The sequence below is a fragment of the Pongo abelii genome, chromosome 13 (genome assembly GCF_028885655.2).
Source record: "Pongo abelii isolate AG06213 chromosome 13, NHGRI_mPonAbe1-v2.0_pri, whole genome shotgun sequence".
Taxonomy (NCBI): Eukaryota; Metazoa; Chordata; class Mammalia; order Primates; family Hominidae; genus Pongo; species Pongo abelii.
This window is the reverse complement of record NC_071998.2, coordinates 83,034,200-83,044,388: the sequence shown is the minus strand read 5'-3', so window position 1 is coordinate 83,044,388 and position 10,189 is coordinate 83,034,200.

Here is a 10,189-nt window from a genome sequence, read left to right as displayed (position 1 = left end):
TGTGTGTGTGTTTGTGACTGGGGGCGGCATGAGACCATCAGGTGTTTGTGGTGCACCCCTGGGCAGGGGTGAGAACAGCCCTGCACAGACAATGGACACGGTGGCCTCTGTTCCGGGTGAGCATCTCTACGGTCCTAAGAGAACTGCAGGTGCCACCTCAGGCTGCCTCACATGATACCACAGGCTGGGGGCTCAAACGGCAGACATTCATTCTCTCACTGTTCTGAAGGCTGAAGATCAAGGTGCTGGCAAATCTGGTTTCTGATGAAGGCCTGCTTCCTGGCTTGTGGACACTGTGTCCTCACATGGCCTTTCCGCTGTGCTTATGTGGAGAGAGAAAGAGAGAGAGAGAGAGAGGAGGGAGCGAGCGAGTGCAGCACCGTGCATCTGTTCCTCTTCTTCTAAGGATGCATCATCATATTGAATCAGGGACTTACTTATGACCTCATTTCAAAAGTGTGAGTCCCTAATCCAATATGTCCTTCCAAGTGCCATTTCTAAGCCATATCGGGGTTTACGGCATCAACATATGAACTATGGGCATGTGAGCCTGTCCATAACAAGAACCTTGAGTGGTTGGGAGTCATCAGTGCTTAGAAACCCTGGGTCCAGCGGTGGGTCTGGCAGCAAGAGCAGTGTCCTGCTGTGGGACCCGCCCCTAGGCGCAGGCCCTTGCCGTTATATTCAGTCCTCATGGCACTCTGTGTCCAGTGTCTTCACGGTTGAAGTGGATCCATGGAGAAATTGGGAAGGCTTCACGTGAAATGACTGAGAATTTGGGAAATGTCGCTGTGAAAACAAGTTAAGAGCGGAGTGGTAGAGAGCACCCCTGGCAATGTCCTCAAGCATACAAAGTGCAGGCGCTGTTAATCTCCAAGAGAAAATGGAGTTCCATCACAACCAAAATAACTGGACGCAGGATAAGAGACACCTGTCCTCAAGGTGAGGGTTGCCGGACCCCAGGTGGGCTGCGCTGGACCCCAGGTGGAGACGGGCACAGCGGCTCCCAGGGGTACAAATCTTCCTTGCCTGAAGCAGTCCCTGCCGGTCCTGGAGTGGTTCGTGACGCCTGTGCAGGATCTTTGTAGTTGGACAAATGTGTGAATTTGGATACAAATAATGCAGAAAAACAGGTATCTACTTTCTGGCTTCTTTCTTTCATTTTAGTAATAAAATTTATTTGGTAATCAGTTACTTATCAATAACAGGACATTTGGGAAATAAGCGTAATCTGTCACCCCGCCACTCAGGGTTGGCTGTTGCCGCTGGCTGTGTATTTTCTCTTCCCTCCGGTTGGATTTCAGGTTGGAAAGTCCGGTCCGGCTGGTCAGCCAGGAGCCGCCGGCCCGGCCTACCAGCTGCTCCACACTGCTCCCTCGTGGTCATCTGCTAGGCAGCAGGCTCCGACCTCCGGAAGGCTGGGCGCTCAGCCCCATCTCCTGACTTCCTTAGGGCACAGGAACTGGTGGAGCTCAGCCTCGACTGGGGCTCAGACATTGTCCACAGGCCTTTCTGACCAACCTGGACTCCATACAGGGAACTGATTCACCGGGAAAGGGCTGGCCACGTTCAGGGATGCCCAGGCCATCTGGGGAGCAGTGGATGGAGCAGGGGACCTTGAAGTTGGAGAAGTAGGCACTGGTGGGCAGCCTACATCTTTGTCTATGTGACAGCCACTCTGCTCCCCGCCGAGGAACTTGCAAAGGATGAACTGGACATGGGGATCACAGGAAAGGCTTGATTTCTTGCTGATTAAGTGGGTGGGTTGTCAGAACACCAAAGTATGGGGGCATGCTGGCCAATGCAAAACGTTTGTCTTCCCAGAGGGACACTGGTGTCCTCTCTGCCCTTTCCTCCTGTCCTGCACTACCCCACTGATGCCGCCTTTCATAACCGGAGACTCTGATACCGCAGCATGTGGTTTGGCTGATCTGGACTTTCTCAGCAGGAGATGGAACTCAGCTAAACATGGCCCTCTTGGTTGCCGGAGGCCCCTGCAATCAGGAATGCCTGAAGGACGGGGGGCTTCCTGACCTCTTCTAGTTACAGGACCCACGGGGTGGAGTCAGGTGTGGCCTGACTAGGGATCGGGTGCTGTGGCAGGACTCATTTCTGCAGCTTCAGGGCTGGCTCCTTGCTGGGACAGACTCCCTCCTGGCAGCAGCTGGTCACAGAGGTAGCTTTGGTCCCCATTGAGCTTGTTAAAGTCCAGTGGAGGTGGGGCTGGTTGTGACAGCCTCCTGATGCTTAAGCCAAACGCTCAGAATTAAGTCTACTTCCTGCTGTCACATGCCCTCTGTGGAGTGTCACCAGGGCCAAGGAGACTGAATATGCTGCTGGGTAGGCTTGGGCCACACACCTCTTTTCTAGGGCTGGAGTTAGCAGCTCCTTCCCCAGAGTCTTATGACTGCGAGTCAAGGGAAAAACAAACTCCTCAATGAAAACCTGGGGTGAGAGAAGGGGGTGAGTGGGTGATGCAGGGTGGCCCCAAACAAACGTCCACCATATGGCTGTCTCTTAACCTTCTGAGGGCCGGTAGCCAAATGAATTCAAAAATGATGGGTGGGCGCGGTGGCTCACGCCTGTAATCCCAGCAGTTTTGGAGGCTGAGGAGGGTAGATCATGAGGTCAGGAGATCGAGACCATCCTGGCTAACACGGTGAAATCCTATCTCTACTAAAAAAAATAACAATAATGCAAAAAAATTAGCTGGGCGTGGTGGCACATGCCTGTAGTCCTAGCTACTCAGGAGGCTGAGGCAGGAGAATCGCTTGAACTGGGAGGCAGAGGTTGCAGTGAGCCAAGATCGCGCCATTGCACGCTAGCCTGGGTGACAGAGCAAGACTCCATCTCAAAAAAAAAAAAAATTTTTCTTTTTTTTTTTTTTTTGAGATGGAGTTTCACTCTTGTTTCCCAGGCGGGAGTACAGTGATGCAATCTCAGCTCACTACAACCTCTACTTCCTGGGTTCAAGTGATTCTCCTGCCTCAGCCTCCCAAGTAGCTGGGATTGCAGGCACCAGCCACCACGCCTGGCTAATTTTTTGTATTTTTAGTAGAGATGGAATTTCACCATGCTGGCCAGGCTGGTGTCGCACTCCTGATCTCAGGTGATCCACCTGCCTCGTTCTTCCAAAGTGCTAGGATTACCTTGCCTGGCCAAAATTGATCATTTCTTTCCCACTAAATTTAAAGAACATAGATGTCAGCCAACAGTGGTGGGAGCTTCTCTCTTTTTTTTTCTCTTCTTGTTAAATTTTAAAGAGATTTTATTTTTTACTTTTTTAACTTGATTTTGAAATAAGTTGGAACTTAAAGCTACAAAAACAGTACACAAATTTCCCGTATGCTTTACCCCAGTTTCCCCAGTGTTTACACCTCACATAATTATGTTAAGATAGTCAATCCCAGGGACTTAGCATTGATGCAGTACTGTCAATGAATCCACCCATGCTCTTCAAATTTCATCCGTGGCCCCACTGATGTCTTTCTCTGATTCAGGACCCAGTCCAATATCTCATGCTGTATTTAAGTCATCAAATGTCCTTGGTCTCTTTTAGTCTGGAATGGTTCTGCAACTTTTCTTTGTCTCTAATGACCTTCAGAGTTTTAAAGAGTACTGGCCATGAATTTGTGGCACGTTCCTCCTGATTAAATGTAGCTTATGCATTTTTTTTTGCAAGAATATCTTAAGAGTGACGTGGTATCCTCCTCAGTGTGTGGTATCAAAGGGCATATAAGGCCAGTATGTGGCATGACTGATGATGCTAACCCGGCTCACCTGGTGAAGGTGCTGTCTGCAGCTTTCTCCTTGGGGCAGTTGCTATTTTTCCCTATGTAATTAATCTGTATCTCCATACTGGCCTTTTCATGCACTGACTCACAGTGTCTGCCAAGTTAAGTCTTTTAGCTGCTGTCCCAGCCACTGCCTTGGAAGGAGCTTCTGTCTGCAGCTACCCACTGCAGGAAACGGGCGAAGCCTAATTGGAGCTTCACTGAAACCAAGAGGACAAAGCCGGCTGGGGGTCCACACGGAGTTCCTCATCAATGACCTCCAACACCAGTGTGTCCAAAGACAAAGGCAGTGCTACCACTTTTGGGAGGAGTTTGGCAATAGTGAGCATGAGTAATTTTAAATGAAGCAACCACTTTTTTTTTTTTTTTTTGAGATGGAGTTTCGCTCTTGTTGCCCAGGCTGCAGGAGTGCAATGGCGTGATCTCAGCTCACCGCAACCTCCGCCTCCTGGGTTCAAGCGATTCTCCTGCCTCAGCTTCCCGAGTAGCTGCAATTACAGGCATGCGCCTGCGTGTGCCACCATGCCCGGCTAATTTTGTATTTTTAGTGGAGACAGAGTTTCTCCATGTTGGTCAGGCTGGTCTCAAACACCCGACCTCAGGTGATCCACCCACCTCGGCCTCCCAAAGTGTTGGGATTACAGGCGTGAGCCACTGCACCTGGCTACAACCACTTTCTTAACCCATTTATTTGTGACTGTGTTGTTTCCAGATCAGTAAGAACATATTGTGGAATGGACTTTGCTGCACATAAGTACTTGCTGATGTCTATGCTTTTGTCTACAGTTGAGAAGGTTCTGTTTTTCAAGGTGAGCCTAACCATGGGCAAGATGACCACATTTGTGGCTGGTTCTGGTGGCTGCAGCCCATGGAGAGGAGTGGCTTTGGCACATCTCCTTATGGACTTCGGCTTCCTCTCCTGTCACCACTCCCCACCCCAGAGCTCATTCGGGGTTCTCATTCACTACTTCTGTCATTCCTCACCTGGCTTCTGGAAGAATATTTGAGTTGCAGGAGGTTTTGCTACTCTCTAGTCCTATATTTGTACAAAGAAATGGAATTTTGTTTGGGAAGGGGAGGATGTTCTTCATTAGAAAAGCAGTCTAGGCCTGGGCACAGTGGCTCACGCCTGTAATCCCAGCACTTTGGGAGGCTGAGGCAGGCGGATCATGAGGTCAGGAGATCAAGACCATCCTGGCTAACACGGTGAAATCCCGTCTCTACTAAAAATACAAAAAATTAGCTAGGCATGGTGGTGGGCGCCTGTAGTCCCAGCTACTCGGGAGGCTGAGGCAGGAGAATGGTGTGAACCCGGGAGGCGGAGCTTGCAGTGAGCCGAGATCACGCCACTGCACTCCAGCCTGGGTGACAGAGAAAGACTCCATCTCAAAAAAATAAAAAAATGAAAAAAAAAGAAAAGCAGTCTAAGTGGGGAGATTGCACCATTAGCAAGTATTATGCACTATTTGCTGCATAGCAAAATATCTCAAAACTTAGACGCTTAAAACAATCCTTCCTTCCTTCCTTCCTTCCTCTCTCCCTCCCTCCCTCCCTCTCTCTTTCTTCTTTCTTCTTTTGCCAGTCTTGCTCTGTCACCCAGGGTGGAGCACAGTGGCATGATCTTGGCTCACTGCAACCTCCACCTCCTGGGTTCAAGCAATTCTTGTGCCTTAGCCTCCTGAGTAGCTGGGATTACAGATATGTGCCCCATACCCAGCTAATTTTTGTATTTTTAGTAGAGATGGGGCTTTGCCATGTTGGCCAGGCTGGTCTCGAACTCCTGACCTCAAGGGATCCTCCCACCTTGGCCTCCCAAAGTGCTGGGATTACAGGTATGAGCCATTGAGCCTGCCCCAACGATACCCCTTTTCTTTGGCTTACTAGTCTAGGAGTTGGTTGGGCATTTCTTCTAGTTTGGGCCAGCTTGATGGTCTCTACTGGACAATTCCATGTGTCTGTGGCCAGTGGGCAGCCAGGCAGCTAGGGCACCTTGATGCTGCTCTCTGTGGCCTCTTATCCCCTGGCAGGCCCGATTGGGCTCAGTCCCATGGTGGTTTTGGGATTCCAAGCCTGTGCAGCACTGTTCAAGTCTCTGCTTCTGTGGCATTTGTTACCCCTGCACTGCAAACGTGGATGAAAGCCCTAATGCCTGGCATGCTCATGGAGACCTGCTCAGTTTTATCTTCTTAGCTCCTTTGGAATTTCAGCAGGGCACAACTTCCAAGAGTGAGAGGGGATGGTCTCTGAATTCCCCCAATCCATAGCTCACTCTTCTTAGGTCGAGCAGGAATAATGGTATTCGACGCTACATGGTAATCTGGCCCTAAAATGGATTTCCATCACCCCACTCGTCTCTGGTCAGCATCTGAGGGGTCTGACTGTTCACGGGTGACTCCACCCTACACAGACACTCCCGCTTTGGGGGCATGAAATCTTAGGATGGTGCTGAGATGGTGCTGCTCTGATGCTTTGGGATGAAAGCTAGACTTTGGTCGTGGTGGTGCTGGTTTATCATTGCTGTGGATTGAATTGTGTCCTGCATTTACCAAATTCATATGTTGAAGCCCTCACGCCCAATGTGATTGTGTCTGGAGACAAGGTCTGTAGAATGCAATTAGGGTTAAATGTGTCACAGGGTAGCCCTAATCTGATATGACTGTGGTCTTATAAGGAGAGGAAGAGAAAGAGCTTCTTTTCTCTCCACCATGTGAGAACACACTGAGAAGGCACTTGTCTGCAAGCCAGGAAGAGAGCCCTTGCCAGGAACCAAATCAGCTGACACCTTGATGTGGACTTCCCCACCTCTAGAACTATGAGAATGTAATTTTCTTTTATCTGTAAGCCACTCAGTCAATGGTGTTTTGTTTCAGCAGCCTGAGCCAACTAATACATGCGGCCACCTTCTCTCCATGCCTGCACTTTCTGTTCCAAGCCATCTTGTGGAAGCAATCCAATTGCCTGCAGAATCATCTGAAAGCATCACTGGGAAGAAGCTGGTGGAACTAAGAAGCAATTCTTTAGCCTGACAGCCAGTCTGTTTTTAGTATTTCTAAATACGAAATCATCTCAGAAGAAGCCAAGGGCTGTTGAGGTGATTTGCCTGAGGTCCTACAACTCATCACTGACTATGTTTGGAGGGAGGAAATAATTAACTTTAAATGTGATTATAAGGGTGGGGCCTTAATCTGATAGGACCAGTGTCCTTATAAGAACAGGAAGTATGTGCGTTCACTGAGAAAAAGCCATGCAAGAACACAAAGAGAAGGTGGCTGTCTGCAAGCCAGGAGGAGAGCTCTGCCTAGAAACTAACCCTGCCGGGCATCTTAATCTTGGAATTCCGGCCTCCAGAAGTGTGAGAAATAAATGTCTGTTGTTTCAACTACTCAGCCTGTGGTATTTTGTTATGACAGCCTGAACGAAGAAATACAGTCATGTAATGTCCAGAGAGAAAATACACGTTTGAAGCTAAGAAACCATCTACTCAGGGAGGATCAGTCATCAATCCTCTTGAGTCTGAGCCATCTGAGCTATCAGCCCAAGTTCCTAGAGGCTCTAAGGACGGGGGAGTTCACCTGTGGCTAGTCTCCTGAGCTACAATGAGGTATGGGGTGTGGGTGTGTATTTTCTCCTGTTGCATTTCTGTTTTTTTTTTTTTTTTTAGATGAAGTCTCGCTGTGATGCCCAGGCTGGGGTGCAGTGGCACAATCTGGGCTCACTGCAATCTCCACTTCCCGAGTTCAAGCAATTCTCCTGCCTCAGCCTCCCGAGTAGCTGGGATTACAGGCGCATGCCACCATGCCCAGCTAATTTTTGTTTTTTCAGTAGAGACGGGGTTTTACCATGTTGGCCAGGCTGGCCTCAAACTCATGACCTCAAGTGATCTGCCTGACTCAGCCTCCCAAAGTGTTGGGATTACAGGCGTGAGCCACCATGCCTGCCTCTCCTGTTGTATTTCTAAGTCAGTTCAGAAATGGGTCCTGATGAAGAGAGTGAAGGGTTAGAGGCAACAGCTTCAGCTCTATTTGAAGTCTTAACTCATGACATCTCGTTTCTGAATGGTGAGACATACGGATCACCACTTACATGTCATTAAGCACAGAACCCTTGATAAATTAATGAGAAAACACATTCTCACTTCATTTTATGAAGTCTAGGTTATATAGCTATGTCCCTCCTCACATGTATGTACATTAGAAGTAAAGATACACCCCAGCAGGTCAACTCAGTTTTCCATGGAGAAATTATTTTCTTACGTTTTTTTTTGAGTGACACACACCAATAATACCAGACAGAGCTGAAATTCTGCCATCATTGTTTTGGAAAATGGTCAATTCTGTGCGCTTATCCTAGAAGATTTCTTTTCCCTGAGAAGTGATTTTAACATTCTCTTGAATCCAGACAAACATGTGATGATTATATGTAGCATTTTCTCCAGAAACCATGTTTATTTTCACCACTGGGAATTACTTTTCTTGGGCTTTTGTGGTACAGTTTCCCTGAATGTGTTCCAGCCGTGTGCATAAACACAGCAGCAGTGTGTTACAAACAAATTCTACTCCTTGCCAAGTGTCCAGGAATATCAAAAGCAAATATTTCCTAGTATTGCTTAGGAGAGTAAAAAGGAGTGATGAAAGTGAAGACATTTCAATTTGAATTGATACCATATTTGACAATAAATTTCTCCAGGCAGTGAAGACTGGGCAGGACTTGAATGGAAGGCCCCTCTCACCTTTCCCCTTCCACCTGAATTTTGCACCTGTCTCCAAGAGTTTGCCTGCACCTGTCCTCTGGAGGTCCTGTCCTCCAGCTTCGGTTATTTATTGCATCACATTCACCACCAATTGCTGCCCTTCTTCTTTCTGCCCTTTCACAGGCCAGATGTTGGTTTGTTCATCCATTGGGAATATTTATTTATTAAAATCAATAAATATATATTTATCAAAATCAATAAATACATATTTATCAATGTAAAACATATTATTCAAAGAATCAAACTGAACCGAAAATCTCACAATGAAAAGAATAAGTCCCCTTGCCCCTCCCCAAGGTCCCCCAGCCCAGCTTCTCAGAGTCACTCACTTTTAAACTTCTTAGCAGTTTCTTCTGCTAGTCACCTCCATAGCTTTTAGTCAGTATGCTCATATAATTACTTCTTGATTTGATCAATTTTAGAAAGTAATTGTGAAATGATTTTCTGTAATGACAAATTTTCTTGCCTCATGTTTTTGTCTTCTCTCACATCTTATCATACAGTTGAATCAATAATCAATATTTTTATTACTAGGATAGCTATTTACATATTGTTCACTGAGGCCCCAAGAGGTGAATACACAATGTGTCAATTTCCTGTTTTGTGGAGCTTTTTGTTTCTGCTGGGGTTTTTAATTGCCTCATTTTTCACTTGTATATTTTCTAGCCACATATTTTTGTTATTGTCCCCAAATGTTCAATTTTTATGATTTGTTCTACTAGATTTCTCCCTTTCCCCAAGAGTCTTCCCTTCTGCATACTTCTATAAACCCATCACATCTGGGCTGCTTGCCCTCTAGGCCTGTGGTGCATTTCTCACCCTGGAGCTGCTTCTTACTCTCCTGGGTGTGGCCTACTGTTTCTTTGCTTCCTCGTTTTCCTAAAGTTACTGGATATTATTTTCAGTAGCTATTTAAGGAAGGGTCAAGAAAGGTCAATTTTATGAATCTTTATATGCATGAAAATTTCTTTAGTCTGTCTTTACATGTGATGAATACTTTGCTGAATGTATAATTGCAGGCTGAAAATAATTTTCCCTTGGAGTTTTTTAGGTATTAGTGTCTTCAGGAAGATAGGAGGCAACATAACGTCTTCACTGATAATGAGGTGGTAAGTGAAGGCCTTAACTTTAAAGTTAAAGATTTAAAGATGCCCCTAGTTCCACCTCCTTTATACAACTCATTCACCTGTTTGCTTAACACTGAGCCAGTGCTCAGTGCTTCACAGTGGTCATTCTTTACAGGCTGAAGGGTCTTTGCCTAGGTGGTTTGTGTCTATCAGTACATCCAAACACCTTTCCCTTTAAAAAAATAGTGTTTTGACATTTTCTCAGCAGGGTTTTTTTTTGTTAATTTTTTTGTTAAGAGATAGTCCCCCCCACACCTCCCAACTTGTGGCTGTCTTTCCTTTCAAATTGGAATGACTCATCTATTTCTCAATAGATCTGAAGGACTGCTGCAGGTCATGTTTTCTTTTTCAGTTTTGCTGGCAGCCAGCCAGGGTTGGGTGCCAACAGCACAGGGTGACACTGAGGCCAGGGCTGCGGGTGTGTTTGGGTGAGGGCTGCATGTTTCCTCTATAGAGCTGCAGTGGAGACAAGAGCCAAGACAAGGAAATTAAGGAGCAGCAGAGGAAGAGTAGGCATG